The 23,045-nt window shown below is 33.2% G+C and overlaps 1 pseudogene; it reads left to right on the forward strand.

The window, feature by feature from the left end:
* LOC113182717 (phosphatidylinositol N-acetylglucosaminyltransferase subunit C-like) overlaps positions 1-23,045 on the forward strand; it is a 181,361-nt pseudogene that overhangs the window by 154,649 nt on the left and 3,667 nt on the right.

Consider the following 23,045-nt stretch of genomic DNA (forward strand, 5'->3'; position numbering starts at 1 on the left):
TAACTTTCAGTTGCCACAGAAAAAACTGATGTGTCATATAATAAAAAATATATACTTACATATAATCATGATTTAGCATGCCATATATATGTGTGTGTGTGTGTGTATAAACATACATAGATTCCTATAATTATACCTTCTGGAATCCCACAATGTATGAATAAGCAATTGAATTCTTGCCTCTGATCAAGTCTACTTTTTTTTGATACATATGAAAACTAATAGCAAACTTGAGGTAGAAACATGTTGTAAAAGGATGTATTTTGCATTCAATATCTACCATATTTTTACTAAGATGAACTTTCTCTTTCACAGAAATCATCATCATGTTCTACAACTATTGCATATATTTCAGAACATTTACCATTATTTTGCTGCATTTATTCTATTTCATTTTTGCATTCTATATTCATAATTGATACTTATTATATTTCTTTAAAAAAATGATTATGTTGGATTATATGACAAAAATTTAAACCTTGTTTAAGTAGCTATCCAGGAGCTTCAGAAGAACACCCAGACAGGAAGATGGGAGCTCATGAGGATTATGACATTTTCCTGATAACTCAAATGGACCTTTACCACGGCCTTGGGATCCAGTTATTTTGCTATATTAAATTCATGCTACTTCCCTTCATAAGTCTTTTTCATACCTGGTCTTCCCTTTTGAAAATTCTTTTCCCATATGAATATCAGTTGATGACCTTAAATCACACTTTATTATGCAAGTACGACATGTTAGACAAGTACTTTGTTAACCCCAGAGTCAATTCACTAAGCTGTGGAGTGTTTGTGTCATCCTCACTTATTTTCTTCTTTTGACAATGGAGGAGGTGGTTCTAAATTTGTGCTCTTAGATTTTGGAGCACATCCATATTAACCTTCTGGTGGATTTAGTTACTTTGTTATTTTAATCTCCCTAAACTCTGTAGGGTCAGTGGCCTTTCATCGAATCATTCTTATCAGCTTCCCGACAAGTGCTATTTACTCATTGGATGCATTTCACAGGGTTTGGCACTGGAATTCAGAAATGTGAAGTACAGGGATGAATGGAAGAAGTAACTAATTGATGATTTGGCTCTTTTGAAATGACAGTTTATAAAGATGGCATTAATATAAAGATGTTAGGATTTAGCAATTGAATTATTAATGCCCCCATATGACTTTATATAATGTACTTGCATATTTGATTGTATATTATATAGTGATATCATGTGAAAAGACTAAGTGGAAAAATACTATCTCAGAATATATCTAAATAAGATATAACATAAAATATCTAACTTGGAGGAAATAAAGAATCTGCATCAAGAAGTATGCATTATGAGAGAGGCAACATTCAGCAAAAAAAATGGTCTTTACTTTTTAGATGCAAAAGCTAACATACATTTTAGTATAGACAGCATCATTTGCATGCAAGAACCATGAAGGTAGGTGTGCGGTTGTCCTATAGCTTCCCACATCTCTGGGAACCAAAACTAGTGGGGAAAATAGTTTGCCCTTTTTATTATCAAAGAAAATTTATAATGCCAATCTTCTGTAATCACAGCACAAAGAGAAATAAAAAATTGCAGCAAACACATATTTGACTTTAATGTCATTGTTTTTTGGAAGAAGACAAAACACACACTGAATACATAAAGAAAAGCAAAAACAAAACAACAACAACAACAACAACAACAAAAACAAAGTCATCTAAAATAAAGGCCTATTAAGGTTTTAGTCTCATTGCTTATTATCCAGGTACTTGGGTTTCTTGAAGAAAGAAAAACTGTGAGGCCAAAACAATATTATGAAAGTTTTCTGGTTGAGATCATTCCTATTGCTTGGTTAATGTTAGATTGGATGTTGATGTGTTTCAGGGGACTTCATTTGAATGAAGTGTGTATTGGTTGATTCCTTTATCTCACATGAACACTACTAGTGAGTTCTTCAATTGCCTAATGTCTAATTGCAAAATGTTCTGTGAAGCAAGTATTGCACTTTCTTTATCTCTAATTCATTTCTTTTTTTTAAATAAGGAGTATGACTTGGTAAATGTGGATGATACCACTGACAATGATCATCACATTGATGGAGGGATGCTGGTAATTTCACACCTTGCCAGTTTTAATGAGGAGGTATTGGTGTGCTTACTGCTGAGAGTTCCCTCTCCCAGTGTTATTCGAAGATTCACTTATATGCCTTCTTTTCTCCTCTGGCAATGGAGATGAGAGAGCAAAAGTAAAACCAAACAAAAACCAAAATCAAAATTAAGTATATGCAATGCCAGCCCTGCTCCTGTAGAGGAATTTAAGACATTTTCCCTTGACTGTATTGTTTTTATTTGGCTTTTTATTCTTTTGTGAGGGCAGCATGCCATCCAAACAGATGGGCAGGGAGGTAGACAGCTTAGAGACCACGTTTTTGTCAGGTTTGCTTATACAGGGCTATGTTCAGAGTCAGAATGGCTAATGTTGCTCTCTCAAAGTTTCTCTGCCTGTGGGAAGACAATTCCTCATTCATAACTGAGCACAATTTGAAAAGAAAAATAATTCTGGTTCATGGTCAGAGCTGAGAAAATAGCAAATCAGTTTTCCTAGTAGAATAGTACCATAATGAATTATTGGGTGACAGTCTCCCGCAGGTAGCTTCTGCTAAATCTATTCATAAAAACAACCTTTTGAAGAGACAGAGGTATGTTCTGAGTAAATAAAGGAGTTTTCAAAAGTTGGGAACATATGTTGTCATTTCTTCTTTCCAAGAACAAGCAAACTGGCACATTCGCTCAATAGTCATCATTAATTCTCTGAATTTTTTTTCTTGGTTATCTCTGTATAAAAAAAAAACACATTATTTCATAGTAATATCATAGAGCAGTTTTCCTAAGCCTTGATTGATAAATATTGTACTAAGTTGGTATGAGGCTCAAATAGATTCATTATTTATAAAAATATGGTACAGTATTCAAATAAAAGAGGATGTTTAAATAAATATGAATATGTTTACCTAATAATTATAATCAACACTTTTATTCCTTTGAGATATTTATATTATTTATTTTGTCATTATTCTAATGCCTAAACTTAAAATATATTCACTTTTTTAACTGTTATAACAGTGTCAAAATATTTTGTGGTTACTTGTTTATACCATGTTATTTTCTTAGAAACTCAAGCTATAAAGACATTTATTGATTGATTATGTCATGTTTTTTTTTAAATTTAAAGCTATTCATATCAAAAGCAGGTATTTTTCATCTCTTCTTTGAAGCATTTTTTTATTTTTACTACTTTTAAAAATTTACTTAGTTTAATTTGTTATATATGGCAGCAAAATGCATTTCAATTTATAGTAGACATATATAGAGCACAATTTTTCATTTCTCTGATTGTATACAATGTAGAGTTAAACCATTTCTGCCTTCATACATGTACTTAGGGTAATGATGTCCATCTCACCCAACACCTTTCCTACAATTATGCCCCCACCCTTTTCCTCCCTCCCCTTTGCCCTATCCAAAGTTCTGCCTTTCCTGCCATGTTCTCCTCCACCCCCATTAAGGATCAGCATTTACATATCAGAGAAAACATTCAGCCTTTGAACTTTTGGGATTAAGTTACTTCATTTAGCATGATTCTCTCTAATTCCATCCATTTACCTTCAAATGTCATGATTTTATCCTCTTTTAGTGCCCAGTATATACCATAGTTTCTTTATCTGTTCATCTATTAAAGGTTGCTTTTACAATTTAGCTATTGTAAATTGAGCTGTTATAAACATTGATGTAGCTGCACCATTGTACTATGCTGATTTTAAGTCCTTTGGGCATAAATGGAGGAGTGGATAGCTGGGACAAATGGTGGTTCCATTCCCAATTTTCCAAGGAATCTTCATACCACTTTCTATATTGGCTGCATCAATTTGCAGTCCCACCAGCAATGTATGAATGGGCCTTTTCTCCCATATCCCCCCCAACACTTATTGTTGTTTGTCTTCATAATAGCTGCCATTCTGACTGGAGTGAGATGAAATCTCAAAAAAGTTTTGATTTTCATTTCTCTAATGGCTAGAGATGTTGAACATTTTTTCATATATTTGTTGATCAATTGTATACATCTTCTGAGAAGTATCTGTTCAGTTCTTTGGCCCATTTATTGATTCAGTTACTTGTATTTTTGGTTTTAAGTATTTGAGTTCTTTATATATCCTAGAGATTACTGCTCTATCTTATGTGTGTTTGTAAAATTTTGCTATCATTCTGTGGGCTCTCTCTTCATCTCATTGATTGTTTCTTTTTCTGACAAGAAGCTTTTCAGTTTGAATTTATCCCATGTATTGATTCTTGATTTCAAAGAAAAATTGAATACTTGTTTGTAAACAAATATCCATCATATATCTGAAAACATTATTATATGATATACTTTATACTGGAGAGAGACACTATTCTTTATTCATAGAAAAGCAACTTGAAAAATAAAATAACCCTAAGCAAATATATTAATTTTGCAAAATATAAGAAAGGTAGCAGAATACAACAGTTACTAATATGGCATTATGTAAAAATGTGGATGTGTAACCAATGTGATTCTGCAATCTGTATTTGGGGTAAAAATGGGAGTTCATAACCCACTTGAATCTAATGTATGAAATATGATATGTCAAGAGCTTTGTAATGTTTTGAACAACCAATAAAAAAAATAAGTAAATGAATGAATTTCATTCATAAAAATCGTCATCACTTTCTATAATTAGCAATGAACAAATGGAATTTGAAATTAACACAATAACATTACATTAGCATCTCCTCAAAATTAAATACTTAGGTATAAGTCTGTTACAGTGTATACAAAACTGATGAAATAAACAAGAACTAAAATTATAAGCAGAGATTCCATATTAATGAATCTGAAGGCTCAATATTGTCGCCGTGCCCATTCTTTCCAGTTGCATCTGTAGAGTCAATGCAACTGTCAAAATCCAAGCAAGTTATTTTGTACAACAAATCAATTCTATAGTTTTTGTGGAAAGAAAAGATATCCAAAATAGCCAGCATGACATTAGAAGAGTAGAAAAAATTTGGAGGAATAATACTCACCCAACACCAAGACTTACTGTATATGACAATAATCAAGATTGTAGGGTCTTGACAAATAATAGACAAATAGATCAATGGGCCAGAATAAGGAGCACCAAAATTGATGGATGTGTATATAGTTAACTGATATTTGAAAAAGAATAAAGACAATAGAGTGGAACAAAACAGTGTTTTACAAAACATGGTGCTGAACAACAGAACATTGATAGGCACAAAAATAAATCATTTGCCCTCACAAAGATTAACTCAAATATTTATCACAGATATAACTATAAAATGAAAAAGTATAAAAAAACTCCTAGAAGATAACAAGAGAATATTGTGACATTTTTGATACAACAAAAAGGCATGATCTATGAAGTATTGATCATCTAGACTTCATTGAATTAAAAAAAAATGTGCTCTGCAAAACACACTTTCAAAATAATCAGAAAACACACCACAAAATGGAAGAAAACATTTGAGGAGACATATGAAGTTTTTCAAAATATGCATAGAATTCTTAAAAATTCAACAAAAAATGTAATCAAAACTTTATGTAAATTAATTTAATTAATCAAAACTAATATTTAAAAAAATGAGCCAAAGACCTTAAAAGAAATCTCAGGAAATTATGTATATAAATGACAAATAAGCATATAAAAGTGTGTGCCATATCATTTGTCAACAGGGAAATGCAAATTAAAACAATGATGTGATACGACTGAACATCAATTAAAATGCCCAAGTCTGCAACACAACACCACCACATGTCAGCAGTACTTGCAACAACAGGATCATTCATTCATTACTGGTGGAAATGCTCAAAGGTAGAATCACGTAGAAATATGGTTTGACAGTTTCTTGAAAAACCAAGCATGTGCTGACCATAAGATCCAGCAATCATACGTCTTGATATTGTTCCAAGACTTATAACCTTTGTCCACACAAAACCCAGAAGAGTATCTTCCTAAGACTTTAAAATCATAGAGAATATTATATGAGTTCTCCATCATGCTTAATGATATGTGCTTTAAATAAACTTAAATAATTTCACTATTCCTAATATGGTGTATTATAATTATTTGGTAACTTATTTAATCTAAGAAAAAGGAAAACTTGTAAGGATTCCACATAATCACTTAATATAGGATAAATTCTTGATGATATGCTGCCAATTATTTACATAAAGATACATGATTATATACAGACATGACTAATTGAACTGTAATATTTGGGAGGCATTGTACTACTTGAGACTAAAGGATAAAGTTTTGATTACATAAACACATTTTGTTTGTTTCTAGAAGTCTTAAAAAGTGAAACATTCCTTGACCAATGTTAAAAAGTGAAACATTCCCTGACCAATGAAAATGTAATAGAGTATCTTGGTCTTACAAAATTTTCTATTATACTTTCTTTGTCGACCATTTTCTTTGTGTAATGTATAATGCTTACAAGTATCATAATTGATTCTCCCTTTATGATTCCCTCAGATTTTGCACAGAGTTATTTAAATCTCAAAGGAAATTACACTGGCTAGGTATATAACCATTTGTAGGCACTAAGAAGCATTGAGGTTCTGTGTAAGTTGTTCTTTATTACCAAATAAAACCTATTGGAAATGATAAATCATTTTAGACAATTCAACTGACTGGAAAATGTTTAAAAGATGTGATTTTTGTAGCACCTATCTTAGTAAAACAGTCTTTCAAAGAAGGTGGTTTAATAAATGCTGTTTTTCTTTCTTTTTCTCCTTTTTGCATTTTCTTACTTTGTTCTGTAGCAATAAATGTGCTTTCTGGTATAATACACTGTTTTATAAAGAAGAAAGTAAAGATTCATCCTGTCAAGGGGGAATAGTTTTCCACGAATTTTAGGTGTTAATGAAAATAGGATCACAAATGTATTAGAATACTATTTACTTAAAAAAAAAAAACAAAAACTCATTACCTATAGAAAAGTAATTATATAGCTTCCAGTTAAGTGATGTACCAAACAGAATACATGGGAATTCATTGTGTTTGAGAGCCACTAATAGAGGATCTTCAGTCATCTTATCTGAGTCAATGGCATTCAAAAGGGAAATAATTTTTAAAATAATCATGAAGAATGTCTAAAGTATTAAAGATTTAATTGAACTTATTGGCTAGAAATTTAATAGGATACAAATACCTTTCTTTTCTAGACACATTCATCAGTATGGCAGTAACCACAATGTAGTTGAGTGACTGGATTTACTGGACTAAGATTTTGCCAGGCAAGTAAAATTAAAATGATTAGGAATGTGTGAGGAATTGGGTCCCTATGTGGAGGAAAATGATTAGATTTGAACCAATGAGACAACTGAAGGTATCCTGTTCAAATACTGCTGGAAATTCAAATTAGGTTGTGGTGTGGTATTTGGTAGTTTTATTTATTTATTTTTTCACTTACTGAATTTGAAGCGGTAGCTGAATTGCCCAATGGAAAACCAAGGAGAACAGTTTGGCTGAGGTAGAGTTTCTGAGTCACCAGTTTCAGATAGGTCTCAATATTTAAATAAGGTTTGTAAAACTACAAAGGACCTTGTGGAAGACACTGACATATGCTTCTCAGATCCTCCTTCAAGAAAGACAGAAGTCTACAGAAAGTAGAGTTAGCAGAGAAACTCCAGCTGACATCTCTCTACAGGTCTGTTCAGCTGAGAAAATCTTTCTCATCCAAGGTCAAGACCTTCCCAAGGTAATTGATATTTGATGGGTGAGTGAAGTAGGCATAGAAAGGCCGGGACTTTCTGGTTCCAAGAGTTCCATCCTAATGAGCAATACTCTCTTGAGACACCAGTGCCTGGTTTGCTGTGGCATTGATAGTCCTTGTATTCATTCCTCACTTCTCTCTGCCCAGTGCTAATTTCTTTCCTTTCTAAAAGGAGGAATTGTGCCTCTAAAAGAGGCAAGGGCTCCTAAAGAGCACCTTGATCCCAAGTTGTCGTCTCACTGTTCTTTTCTATAGATCTCTGCCAGTAAAAGACCTAAGATGAGAGTACATCAAGATTACCTGAAGGAGAAGATCACAGTCAACGGATTTTGGAGGAAAGCTTGGAGAATATACTGTCATGAAAGCATGGCTGAGAAGAATATAAGAAACATTTTCAATGAAGAGTTGGTGGTAGAAGTCAGATGGCACCAAGTGGCATGAGGAGAGAGTTAAATAAGGAATGATGAGCACACATCATTCAAGAAATCTAGCTATGAGCAAATCAAAAGGGATGGGATGTATAGTCATATGAAGGGGAGAAAAGATGAGTTTTATTTTTTCACTTACTGAATTTGAAGTGGTAGCTGAATTGCCCAATGGAAAACCAAGGAGAGCAGTTTGGCTGAGGCAGAGTTTGAGTCAACAGATAGTGGGCCACTTTCAAAAACTGAAGTGAATGAATTAGGGAATGAGAGGGTCAATGCATGAAGCGAAGAGAGAAAAAATGAGAAGTAGTCAGACAACTCTGAGAGATAGAACAGGGATCTAAAACTGAAAAGACTGGTTTCCTGAGTACATGTTCAGAACCACATGACATAAAATGTAAATAAGTAGACAAGACAGATCACTCAAGACCTCAATCACAGAAAAGTTTATAAAAATTCATTGAGTTGCTATAAATTTAAAAGTAAATGGAAATCTTTCCAACAAAATACACAAAAAGCAATTTACTTTATGGTTGTTTTATTGATTAACCAAATGCATGCTACCAAATATTAACAGCCATGTGCATTGCTTAAGGCAGAAAAATCATTATTTGCTTTCTTCAGGAGTGATAATTTGTACTTATTCATAAAGGGAATAAAATGAATCATACAAGTTAGAGTTTCTATCAAAATGATATAAGTATTATCCTTATTTTCCAAATCTCACACAAGCCTTATTCTAGCATGCACAGCTGCTAAATCATCATTCACTGCATGAGTAATAGGTGCAGATGTTCTTACTGATTAATGAGGTATAGCTATATTTATGGTGGCTCCATGTGGCAACCACATGATTATTGATACTGTCAGGACAACAGTACTATTTTGTGATAATGGGCTACAGAACTCCGAAAATAATACTACTTGCCTGTCTCACTTTTCTACCCAATCCATGTGAAGCCCTTTCTATATTTCCTTGAATAGCTCCTTCTCCTGTCTGCCACAATATTGCCCCTAATGCTCACACCATGTCTATTGGGGAGATGATATGTTTCTTCTCCTCTTTGTCATGTAGCATTTTAATTAATGTAGACACCCTGGCTGTCAGAGCTGGCAAGCAAAGCCAACAAAGATACTTATCTGTTGTTCATACATATTTGGGGATTATTTCTTTTTTCTAGTTTAGTGACTCTTGCAGGTTATTTGTGATATAGTTTGGAGTTTGGGATTGCAAAGGAAATTAACTTCAAGAAAGGGCTGAAGAAGTGGACAACTCAGGCTGTGGAGCCAATAATGTGTGCTAAGTGAAGAAATCTTATTTTGCTTTAAGTATATTTTTATTTAAGTTAAAATCCTATTTATACCTGGGCAATTTGTTTGGATCATTTAACTTAATTTTTCATGCTCAGGTTTCGAATCTATATACTGATCAAAGGACTGTCAAGCATCCAGCATGGTACTTTGGATGTGGTAGGTATTTAGTATATGCTAGTTCAGTTGTTTTCCCAAATTTCAATGTCCTCTATGCCCCTGACAGGGAGTAGCATTTGTTCTTTGTTGAATCTTTGACCATTCATACAAACCCATGTCATTTTATAGGCTTCAACTGTGCCTACACCAACAAGGCGCTTGATAGGTGTTTCTTGAATGAATGAATATAAAAATGATTTCATATTGCTGAGTATTTGATTTTTCAGGTATCTAAGGGTCAGGAAATTACTGATGCATTACACTTTCAATTTAAAAGAGAGAAAAATGATCTATTTCTCTGACACAGGCTATTGTGATTTTATCTAATCAAAGTTATTTAAAGGGCTTGAACTTACATTTTATATTTATTAATCTTAAAAAATGAGTTCTCCAGTAGTATAATTATATTTTAAAAATGGTAATTTCATACTCTATTTGATCACCTATTATGCTTTTTTTAAATAAAAAAAAGAATTATGTGCCAGAGAAGAGGCAGAACCCTGTACCTTATATTCTAGAGTAGGAAACATTATGACTACACAAGCAATTTGTGACAAAGGGAAGCAAGAACAAATATGTTTGGTGTAAATGCCAGACTTGAGGCCACAGAATTGCTTCTCTGTTATTAACTGTGTGCCCTTGAGGAAGTCTGTTCATCTTTGGAGCATCCTTGCCTCATCTTTACTGTGAGAATAAAAACCACTCTTTAATTTGCAACAAACTTAAATTTAAAGCACACTTAAGAGCAGAAATGAAACAATGTACATGAAAACACTTTGAAAACTGCTGAACACTGCATAAGCATATTCTGTTGTCCAGACTACAGACACAGCCTTGTTTCAGAGCAAGGAAAGAGTGACATGAGATGGAGGTGTCAGAAGAGTGGAACCTGGGAAAGAGGAGCAGGGCAGGCAGTGATGTCCCTGTTCCTGGTGAGTGGGTTCAGAATCAGACAGCTGGGAGCATGTTATTGGGTTCAGTGCAGTGGAGAGGGTTGGAATATGGAGGAGAGCCCATGGCGTATATAGTCTGAAATAGTTTTGAAAAAGGTGCCCCAAAGTGGACTTGAATCAACTCTGCTTCATGAGGGAGAAAGAGAGGCAGGCTGTTGAGAGCATCATGTTGAGAAATTCTGAAATATATTTACAGTGACACTTTAGAAAAGAAACAATCTAATCCAGCTAAGTTTTGATGGAACATGGGGTAAAAACATGATATGCTTCTCAAAGTGTAATTAGAAACCTGAGAAAATGGAAGTGAATTCAGTCCATGTTTCTGGCATCAGGGGTGATAGCAGAAGCAGCAGCTGCTTCAGTCAGTGGGGATCTCTCTTGGTCACTGGGATTCTATCTGACATCCTGGTGAGCTCTTCGAAACCTGTGGGTTAATTATTTAATTCTAACCCAATCCCGGGAGCCTGGCACACGGCCATTGTTCAAGTAACCGGCACTTGGCAGCCATCACCTGGCTTTGTTGACTGTTGGGCACCTTCCTGTGTTATTTACTCTCTGTGTCATGGCCTTAGTTTGCTGGCATATTTGCTGTTCAACATAATCTCTGGATTTCATGTCCTTGCCTCAAATGAGGATGTCTATAAATTTGGCTGACTACACTCTTCCATTTAGAGATTAAGAGTCTATGAGGGGAGGAGACAGGTAATTGTCATCACTGGGTAACAAATGAGCACTTCTAGGCCATGCTAACTGATCCTTCAGTACCAAATAAATCTTGGTACCAGAAAAGATGGCCAGGTAATGGTGCAAGTCACTGCACCCGAGTAATTAAAAATCTGACAACTTATGAAGTATCCAAATTGCACTTAATTCTCAGAAATGCTCATGTGAATCTGTATCTACTTTTTACTTATAAAGTTGTAGACTTATTTTCTTCATCTTTTCTGTTTTCCTCTCTTTTTGAGACAGCAAACTACATTGATGTCTATGGAGAATTGCTTGCTTCTATAAATCCATGAAGAAAAATTAGGAGTATTCACAAAGAAAAACACTTCATACAGGAAAACCATTCAGGCCGTATGGAATAGTAGTTCAGAATACAAACTCTGGCGTCAGACTTCATGGGTATAATTGATGGCTGCACAGGACAAGTAGCCGTATGAGTGTATCAAATTATAAAGCCTTTTAAACTTTTGTTGTTGTTGTTGTTCATCCAGAAAATGGTCATATTAAGTTTGAAGCATTCAATATTAACAAGATGTTTATATTTCGAGGTGTATATAATATTCTGGCATTGCCATCTTAGAAATTGTGGAGAAGTATGACTTTTAAAACTGGTAGTAATATCTCTCTAGAAATACCCACAATAATGGTGCCTCAGAAAAGACTTTTAAGAGCTAGGATTCTTTAATGCCTTCCTTTGACGAGCAGAGTGTACATTTTAACTTCTCTTGTAGTCTCTCTTAAGATGTCTGAGAATTTCATAATGCCATTGAAACAAATGTTCCCACAAGTATACAGTATTCCTAGGAGCCTTTAATGTGAAAGAGTAAGCATCACATATTTTCATTTTTGTTTATAATCATTTTCTTTTTGTGTCTATATTGCTTAACCAGATTTCTTTCTTTTTTTTCTTCTTCATTTTTTTTTGGTGGGGGGTGGGGGGCATATAACTATCTTAGTTACAGACTAGGCACAATTATCAACTAGTGATTTCCAAACTTTTCATTGAAACTGTTTGCTAACAGATTTCATGTTGAGCTAGGATTTAATTAGAATAGCCACCCAGATTTTGTGAATTTTTCATTTTAACTTAAAACAAGCATGTGATTTATGTGTTCTACCTGATATATTTGTTTTTCTTTAATGCACAAATATTTAAATTACTAGGTTAAGTCATGAAACTTTATCTCTAAAATGATGAGATAGATCAATGCTTTATGATGATAAGTAATTTTTATCATATATAGGGCTTTGACAATCCTTACCTCAAGGCTAACATATGCCAGGTGAGAAAAGAAAATTGGCAAAACTCTCTTTAATGGTCCTGCTAGTCCCTCCCCTCCTTCTCTAGCTTTCTGAATATTCTCCTGACATTCTTGGACCCCACCCTTTCTTGCTCATTTTCTGGTGTCCATATGCCATACCTAATCTTTCCATTTTCCCTAATGATCAGAACACTGACACTGCCTAACAGGAAATGACAGCTCTCTTCAACTAGTAAATGTTGATTTTTTTTTTACAACATGTTTAAACATCAATTTCGAAACTCTCAGTGATGTTTACATTTTTTAAAAAGTCTCTGAAGATACAAGTTTTCACTTCATCATTTTAATCCTCTAACTCTGATAACTCTGTGTTATGTAAGGAAGCCCCCACATTTCCATCTATCCAATTCCCCACTCCTGTTCTCTCTACTATTTCCTCCCATTTTCCATATCACCCTCTCCCATATGAAGAAAAATAAGATTAAGTGGATGCAAAGCTATAGGCAGACATACTAAGTTTTTTCCATCACAAATAAGAGAATAAACTAGGAAGGAATTTTCTAAAACTTAGCTCCCAGGACAATATTTTACAGTTTTGTAAAGAAGGTTCAATTTTAGGAAATGAAACTATGCAACTCAAATTCAAAGGAACCTAATGTTTATCTTCCTGTAATTTTCCCTAGTAAATTAAAATGAAATTTTGACATGGTAATGGTTCTCCTGACTAACAGGATCTTTCTTTGAGACCAAGAAATAGTCAAAATAGAGGAAAGTATCCCTACCTGTCATGGGAGAAAGGATGTCTCTGGAGAAGTATCAGAGGAGTTCCCAGAGGGATGGGGAAATCAACTCAGGACCAATAGTGTTCTTAGCATAGAAGATAGACAAACACTTCAGCATCAGCTGGACAAAGGCAGAGACAAGAATTTATTTAGAAAGAAGATACACATTCAGGGGAGAAAATGGGCTATCTCAAGAGTGAGAAGTCCAATCTTGGTCTGGGGCTCTAATATTTATAGAAGGACTGTAGTTAGGTTGGATTGGAGGTGGAGCACAAGTGGAGCTGCACAATTTCATTCCAGTTTTCCCTGTGGGTTTGCATATTTCCTTCATTTTACAAGGGCACGATCAAGGTTTGTCCCTCAGTATTTACAACTGTGCTCTGCATCTTAATGGCTAATGGATATTCCTTTAAGACTCAGTAAATCTCTATTTATACTAAATTCCAATTTCATGACAACATGACCGAAAGGCTGAGCCTCCTACCTTTATTTTGCTAGTATAATAACCATGATTTTGAAACTTCTGAACAGTACATTTCTTGAATAGTTCCCAAACATACAAACTTACATTTGAGTATTCAGTTTGAAAATTTATCATCTAATATTTTCCAGCAACTCGTACCATTTTTTAATTAGATGTGTGATGCAAACCCCTGCCCTAAAATTTTCTTGCAATTCTTCGTTTATTTTTTTAATTTATATATGAAAGCAGAATATATTGCAATTCATATAACACATATAGAACACACTTTTTTTATATCTCTGGTTGTATACAAAGTATATTCTCACCCTTTTGTGTCTTCATACATATACTTTGGGTAATAATATCCATCACATTCCACCATCATTTCTAATCCCATGTCCCTCACTTACATTCCCATCCCTCTGCCCTATCTAGAGTTTGTCTATTCCTCTCATGCTCCCCACCTTCACTGTAAATCAACCTCCTTATATAAGAGAAAACATCCAACATTTGGTTTTTTTTGGTATTGAATAATTTACTTAGCATTATCTTCTCTAACTCCATCCATTTACCTGAAAATGCCATGATTTTATTCGTTTTTATTGCTGAGTAATATATGCCACATTTGTTTATCCATTCATCCATTGAAAGGCATCTAGGTTAGTTCCACAGTTTAGCTATTGGGAATTGTGCTGTTATAAACATTGATGTGGCTGTGTCCCTATAGTATGCTGTTTTTAAGTCCTTTGGGTATAGACTGAGGAGAAGGATAGCTGGGTCAAGTGTTGGTTCCATTACCAGTTTTCCAAGATAGGTTGCACCAATTTGCAGTCCCACCAGCAGTGTATGAGTGTACCTTTTTCCCAACATTGTCACCAACACTTATTGTTGTTTGTATGCATAATAGTTGCCTTTCTGACTGGAATGAGATAAAATCTTAGAGTGGTTTTGATTTTCATTTCTCTGATTGCTAGTGATGATGAACATTTTTTCATATATTTGTTGACTGATTGTATCTCATCTTCTGAGAAGTGTCTGTTCAGGTACTTGTTCTATTTATTGATTAGGTTACTTGTTTTTCTGGTGTTTAACTTTTTGAGTTCTTTATATACCCTAGAGATTGGTGCTCTATCTGATGTGTGAGAGGTAAAAATTTGCTCCCAAGATGTAGGCTCTCTATTCACCTCACAGATTGTTTCTTTTGCTGAGAAGAAATTTTTTAGTTTGAGTCCATCCCACTTATTGATTCTTAGTTTTAATTCTTGTGCCAAAGGAATTTTATTAAGGAATTTGGGACCTAATTCCACATAATTGAGGTTAGGGCCTTCATTTTTTTTCTATTAAATCAGGGTTTCTGGTTTTATTCCTAAGTCCTTGATCCACTTTGAGTTGAGTTTTGTGCATAGTGCATTTTGTTGCATATGGATATCTAGTTTTCCTAGCACCATTTGTTGAAGATACTATCTTTTCTCCAATGCATGTTTTGGGCACCTTTGTCTAATATAAGATATTTGTAGTTTTGTGGGTTAGTCTCTATGCCTTCTATTCTGTACCATTGGTCCACCAGTCTTTTTTGGTGCCAATATCATGCTGTTTGTGATACTATTGCTCTGTAGTATAGTTTTAAGGTCTGGTATAGTGATATCACCTGCTTCACTCTTGCTGCTAGGGATTGCTTTAGCTATTCTGGGTCTCTTATTTTTCCAGATGAATTTTATGATTGTCTTTTCAATTTCTATGAGGAATAACATTGGAATTTTGTTCAGAATTGCTTTAAATCTGTACAGTGCTTTTAGAAGTATGGTCATTTTGATAACATTAATTCTGCCTATCCAAGAGTAAGGTAGATCTTTACATCTTCTAAGGTCTTCTTTGATTTCTTTCTTTAGAGTTCTGTGATTTTCATTACATAGATCTTTCACCTCTATTGTTAGGTTGATTCCCAAGTTTTTTTTTTTTTTTTTTTTGAGGCTATTGAGAGTGGGGTAGTTTTCCTCGTGTCCTTTTCTGAGGATTTGTCACTGATATACCTTTGATTTATGGGTGTTGATTTTATATCCTGCTACTTTGCTGAATTCATTTACTAATTACAGAAGTTTTCTGCTGGAACTTTTAGGGTCTTCTAGGTATAGAATCATATCATCAGCAAATAATGCCAGTTTGAGTTCTTCTTTCCCTATATATCTCTTTAATTTCTTTCATCTATCTAATTGCTATGGCCAGTGTTTAAAGAAGTGTGTTAAGTAGATATGGTTAAAGAAGGCATCCCTGACTTGTTCCAGTTTTTAGAGAGAATGTCTTCAATTTTTCTCTATTTAGAATAATGTTGGCCTGGGGCTTAGCATTTTGAAAGCCTTTATGCTGTTGAGATATGTACTATTGTTCCTAATTTTTTAGTGTTTTGAACACGAAGGGGTGTTATATTTTGTCTAATGCTTTTTCTGCATCTATTGAGATGATCATATGTTTTTTATCTTTAAGTCTAGTGATGTGATGAATTACATTTATTTATTTCTGTATGTTGAATGAAAATTGCATCCCTGAGATGAATCCCACTTAATTGTGGTGCATGATTTTTTTTATATGTTTTTGTATTTGATTTGCTAGGCTTTTATTGAGAATTTTTGCATCTATGTTCATTAGAGATATTTATCTGAAGTTTTCCTTTGTTTGTGTGTCTTTGAATCAGGATGTATTGGCCTCATAGAATGAGTTTGGATGTGCTGCCTCTTTTTCTATTTCCTGAAATAAATTGAATATTATTGGTATTATTTCTTCTTTAAAGGTCTTGTAGAACTTGACTGGGTATCCATTCAGTCTTGGGCTTTTTCTTGGTTGGTAAACTTCTGATGGTGTCTTCTATTTTGTCACTTGAAATTGATCTGTTTAAATTGTGTATATCATCCTGATTCAATATGACTCTAGAAATTTGTCAATATCTTCAATATTTTCTATTTTATTGGAGTACAAGTTTTCAAAATAATTCCCAATTATCTTCTGTATTTTTGTAGAGTCTGTCATGTTATTTCCTTTTTCATCTCATATATTAGTAATTCGAGTTTTCTCTCTCTCTCTTCATTACCATGGCTAAGGGTCTATCAATTTTATGTATTTTTTTCAAAGAACCAACTTTTTGTTCTGTCAAATTTTTCAATTTTTTCTTTTGTTTCAATTTCATTGATTTTAGCTCTGATTTTAATTATTTTCTGTCTTCTACTGATTTTGGTGTAAATTTATTCTTCTTTTTCTAGGGCTTTGAGATGTGATGTTAAGTCATTTATTTATTGATTTTTTCTTCTTTTAATGTGTTTTCTTTTCTTGCAATGTGGACCTGAGATGTTACAGCTTCTACCTTATATTCTTGTAGTACCTAGGCAGATTATTTGTACCTGACCTTGATGTTGGACTTCCAGACCCTGCTGATGTCCCTCAATGTATGGTACTGCAACTAAAGGTGGTGGCCACAATAGCAAAGGTAAATTGAGATAATAGTGGAGGTATCCTAAGATGCATGTAATGTCTTACAGAGATGGGGCTGAAAGGGTGGGCCTTACACTCTGTTTGGGATGTGTGCTCCGAGATTGCAGCTGCTTCTACTCCCGTTCTTCTGTCATAAAGATAGTTACTACTGCATGGGGAAGGTTATGGTGATGACTGCAGTGTCCCAGAGGGAAGTGTATTAGGTTTTGACTCCCAGGTAGGGGGATGGGTTCTACTCAGACCTACCCTGGACCTGGGTCCTGCACAAGTCAGTGAGGGCAGATCTATCTGGTCCTGAGCTTCAACGGTAGTCTGTTGGTTGGAAGGGGTGGTCCTGTGAAGGGGTCTGAGCTCTGAAGGATGTCTGTTGGTGGCAGGATGGACCTGGGCCTACTGTGAACCTGGGTCCCAGGCAGGTTGGTGTGGGTAGATCTGAGCCAGGCCTGACCTCCTGCAATAGTCTGGTTGGAAGGGGTTGACCTATGCTGGAGCCTGGGCTCTGGTGGGTGTCTTCTGATGGTGGGATGGACCCAGGCCTGCTGTCACTCCACAATTTTCTTATCTTCCCCTGCTACTTTGGTATTTGCTTTTATCTCATCCAGATAGGTGCAATTGTAATCTATATTATTTTTATTACTTATTCTTTGATTGTACTGTTTTCTTTTCAGTTTCTGTCAAGGATTTGCATTGTTCAACAATAGCATTTTTTAAAATTCTCTTTTTTCTATTCCTTATCACAATTATTATTTTAAATAAATAAGTAAGTGTTCAAAATAAAAGTTTAATTTGATAGGATTGAAGTTGTATGAAAGAAAAATATTTTAAGTGAAATATTTTCACAATATCTGACTATGTTTCTGGTGCATGTCTGGCATGGAGCCTGGAATATACTGGTTCATTCAATGTATATGTTGTTTAAATGCAGTTACGAGCTTTAAAGCAACCAATTAAATATATTTTAAAGTATAATATGCTTTATCCTAAATTTTGGATATTTATGGGAAGTTAGAAGAAAGGAAGGAGAAAGGAGGTAGTGGTACATAAAGATGACTAGAAGTGAATTATAAATCATTTTGTAAAATAGTAATATAAAGGTGGTCTCAGAAAATATCAGAACATTTCTCTTTTAGTTTTTTTGTTGTTGTTGTAGCTGTTGTTGACCTTCTGCTGCTGTATAATTTATTAAAATCTTCAGCAGTGAAAAAGAGAGTATTACTGTTTAAAGTTTGCTTTTCAATTCCATTTCTAATTATATAAATTACTGAGATTACTCAAGGGTACATTGATTTGGTGAGTTCTATTTTGTTATCTGTAATATCTACTCATGCGGAGTGGATATTCAGGGTTTTTTTTTTTCTTTATAAAAGATATTGAAAAACAATAGGTTGAATTGAATTGCATGAATTGAATTCACAATTTTCACTGGTATCTAAATTTTCTAGGGACATGTTCATTTATAAATTATAGAAATACTAATCTCTGCTTGTGTCTTACATTAATTAATTTCATTTGATATTGATATCTTGACTACTTATCTAATCATATTGGCAAGAATTGAGATAGCAAAATTCAATGTTTTGTTTTCTATATTTTTCTTTCATAGGCAGATAATATAGTCTAAAAATAAAGCATCTTGATAGAAAAAAAAGATTGTTTCTTGCTAAGTAGATTTTATTCCCTCATACTAGGTTTTAGAAACTAAAACAAACACATCACTGATTTTATGTCATTCTCTTTCAGACTGAAAGCAATGAGCAATTAGCATTTGCAAGATGCTTCAAAAGTTACTTTTAACAAGAAAAACAAGTCATAAAATAAGAAATTTCATTTCTTTTAAAATAGCACATTTCCAGTATTCTATAGTCTTTAAATTTTTTTGTAAAATCCAAAATAATTATGACTTGAACACTACTCTTTTCCATTATTAGTAATAAAGAATTTCTTACTTTTCTGAAATTATCATAAAAATGGACAAAGTTTAAATTGTTATTATATGTAGATATCTATTTGTGCAAACACACATATGAACATTTATTTATTTACTTACTTATTTTTGTGGTTTTGGGGATTGAACCCAGGGACTTGTGCATGCTAGGCAGGTGCTCTGCCAACTGAGCCATATCACTAGACCCAGAACATCTATTTTTTTAAGTGAACTTTATGCACACAATGAGGACAAAGATCGTGGATATTTCTAAATTAAGCTATATTTTAAATACAGCTATATATTTCATATATATTTCAAATATATAAAAATCATATCCTGAAATATATTCTCATATCACAACATACTAATATTTTATATTACATATATGTCTGCAGTGTTATTGGGCACCACAAAATCATATTATACTGTATTTCAAATATATATTATACTTCAAGTATCTTTCAAGTATATGTGTTTCAAGTATACATATGCACATAAATACATGCATGTGTTTTTGTACACACATTCTGCATGTATGTAAATTAAAAATTTGGAGATTCTATAAAATTCTGTGTAAATATGTCAGTTTAGCAATTTTAATTTAATCATGAGTCTGATTCTGAATTATTTCTATTAAGTATGAGCATTTAGCCAAGATTATTTTAAAATGCTATTAAGAAAATGAAATCTATAAGTGATATGTTGAGAGCTAGATGAAAAAGCATTCTGTGAAAAACATTAAATCAAGAAATAGAACAAAAAAAGTGTCAATTTTTTCTTAAATAAGTTTTTTTAAATATCCTAATTGTAACTTAAGGTTAAATGATACTTTTTTTTGAGGAAAAATGATCTCATATTTGTATTAATTCAGTATTGTAATTTAGTGGCTCATATATTCTCCCTTCTGTTAGACTTAAGATATATTAAATATGTCCATTTTATTACATCAAGTTACATGTTCAAAATTTACTAATTAAATTATTAAATATAATGCCTTCTAGTAAAAAATATACTGATTGTTTGATAATCTCTGATGCTAGTAAGTATGAATATAAATTAATATAGATGATTTTTCTTATATTTCTACCTGCTGTGTATCTGTGTTAGTTACATAAAGGTCTGTTTTATTAAATTAACATATAGAACTCAAGAAATATAGTTTTAGTCAAGTGAAAGAAAAAAGTTTTTATCTCTAAAAGTAGGCATTTTCTTTTTCTCTCACAGTTTGAAAGATATGAATTCTTGCTTAGATAGTAGAGAATGTTGGAGAGTAGAAAAGAAATGAAGTTAGGGCCAACTTCTCTTTTAAAACACAGTAGGTACAGTGTCCTTACAACCCACCAAACTAGAATATTTCACACAAAAAAAATCTTTATTTTTTTGAAGAAAATATTTTAATATAATACACTATTCTACTCATTTTTATATCAATACAATTATAAAATATAAATTTTAACATGGAAGAAGAATATGAATATTGAAAGGCAGACTTAGGTGAAGTCAATATAATATGAAATCAGTAAAAATGAATAAATAGGAAATAGGTGAAATGGTGGTTTTGTTTCAGAACTACGTTTCTCTGGGATAGACTATCATACATGACTGGTTTTAATATCATGAATATGTCATAAACCTTTAGAAACCTACAATAGTGGCTGGGTAAGTACTTACATGGGACTAAATACTTACATGAGACAATGCCTTCTGGCTGTTATATTTCTTTGGGTCCAGATAAAAATACTAACCATAAAAAGTGACATCACAATTCTTCAGTGCTAACCATTTTGTAGATTTATTAACAGTTTTAATGTAAAGGTTTATAGAGAAATAATTCACTAGCTATCTAGCTATTTGTGGTGATTTTTTCATAGTGATGTTATATATATATGTACATAACATTCATATATTTACATATATTATATATTAATATATATATGCATTAAATCCTTTTATGAAACCATATTTTCAGGGAGAAGTGGAATTGTTAAAAAAACAAAGTGCTACAAACACTGTTAAGTGAAATTATAACAGGAAGAGTGAACTAGGTGTTAGAGAATATTGAGGTAAGGCAGGAATAGGCTTATACTCAACTGCCTACATGCTAGGTCAGATGTCCAAGATATGCCCTCACTACATGAAAAGTAATGAATGAATGAATCAATTAATCAAAAGTGCAAAACATAAATATGAGCTAGGCTTATTGTTAATCAAAGTTGGGATCTGCAAGATTAAAATTTGGATTTTGTAGGCCAGCTCCTATCCATCAGCCCTTGGGAGTCATGACTACAAAGGCAGCTATCCAGGGTAAGTGAAAGCCTGAGGAGGCCACAGACACTGGGTGACATGGAGGGGTTCAGGTTAGAATTCCTGCTATATGTGTCCTGAACCCTGTGAAGCTGAATTGTGGACTCCTTACTTGAACCAAAATTCTCAAAGGGATTGAAATTGCACTAGGTTAAGGTTGTGCTCTAACTACTATTAGAATTAAAATAGTAACATAAAAACTCCTGTTCCTAATTGTTCCTGTGAGAATCTCATATAATACAATTAAGGGATGAGCTCACACACACACACAAAAAAAATCAGATGGTTCAAAGGGAATCATCATGATGAGGATCATTAAAAAAGCAAAAATAGCAGTTTCAGCTTCAAAGACAATACATGCTGAAAAGTCATATTTTAAAATACGTACCAAAGCTGCTTTGTAAAATGCTTTAATAAATACTGGCTGAATTAAAAGATAAGCATATGCCAAGGAACAACCAGAATAAACAAACAGATGGAAAAAATAAAGTACCGGAATAAGAAATGTTAAGTACAAAGTATATAAAAAGTACAAGAAAGCTGTTACTAGACAGATAAATTACACATTTGACACCATTTTAAAGAGAATTATCAGACTAAATAAAGATGTATAAAAAAAAGTCATTCTGCATAGAATAACTATGTAAATCTGCATAGGAAGATAAGAGAATGATAAAAGTAATCAAGTTCTGAAGTTATAATTTAAAGTAGTTATCATTCATTCAGATCCAAATAATATTTATTGTCAGTCACTATAATGCATGCTTAACATGCATTATCTCACATAATATTCATGTAAGACCTCTGAAACAAGTCTGCACAATTCTGTTCATGCTTGAAGGTTAATGCCAAAACATAACAGGGAAATAGCATTTGGGATTTGAATTTTTGTCTCTGATTTAAACCCATGCTCTTATCTCCAAAACAGTTATGCCAATGACCAACTAATACATGAAAAGATGTTTATCACCACTAATTATTAAATCAAAACTACAATGAGATACTACCTTACATCCAATAAATGGTTACTATGAAAAACTGAAGCATTACAAGTCTCGCTGAGGATGTAAGAGACAAGGAATCCTTTTGCAGTATTAGTAGAATATGAAAAGGTACCATCTATCGAAAACATTATGATGGTTTCTCAAAATATTAAGAATCTGAATTGCCATTCTTTCAACAATTTCACTTCTAAGTTTATACGTAAAAAATTAAACACAGTTCTTGAAAATATATTTGTACATGCAATATAATAACAGCGTTCACAATAGCTGATATATAGAAGAAATAAAAATGTCCATAGATGAATGTATGGATAAGTTAAATGTGACTGGAATATTGTTCAACCTTAAAAAAATGAAGAAAATTCTGATATATGCTACAACATGCCACAGTCCAGCTGCAGCTAAATAACCGGGGGGTGACAAGCAACTTGTGTAGATTGATAAGGCTGGAGTG

Source organism: Urocitellus parryii, chromosome 3 (genome assembly GCF_045843805.1).
Source record: "Urocitellus parryii isolate mUroPar1 chromosome 3, mUroPar1.hap1, whole genome shotgun sequence".
NCBI lineage: Eukaryota > Metazoa > Chordata > Mammalia > Rodentia > Sciuridae > Urocitellus > Urocitellus parryii.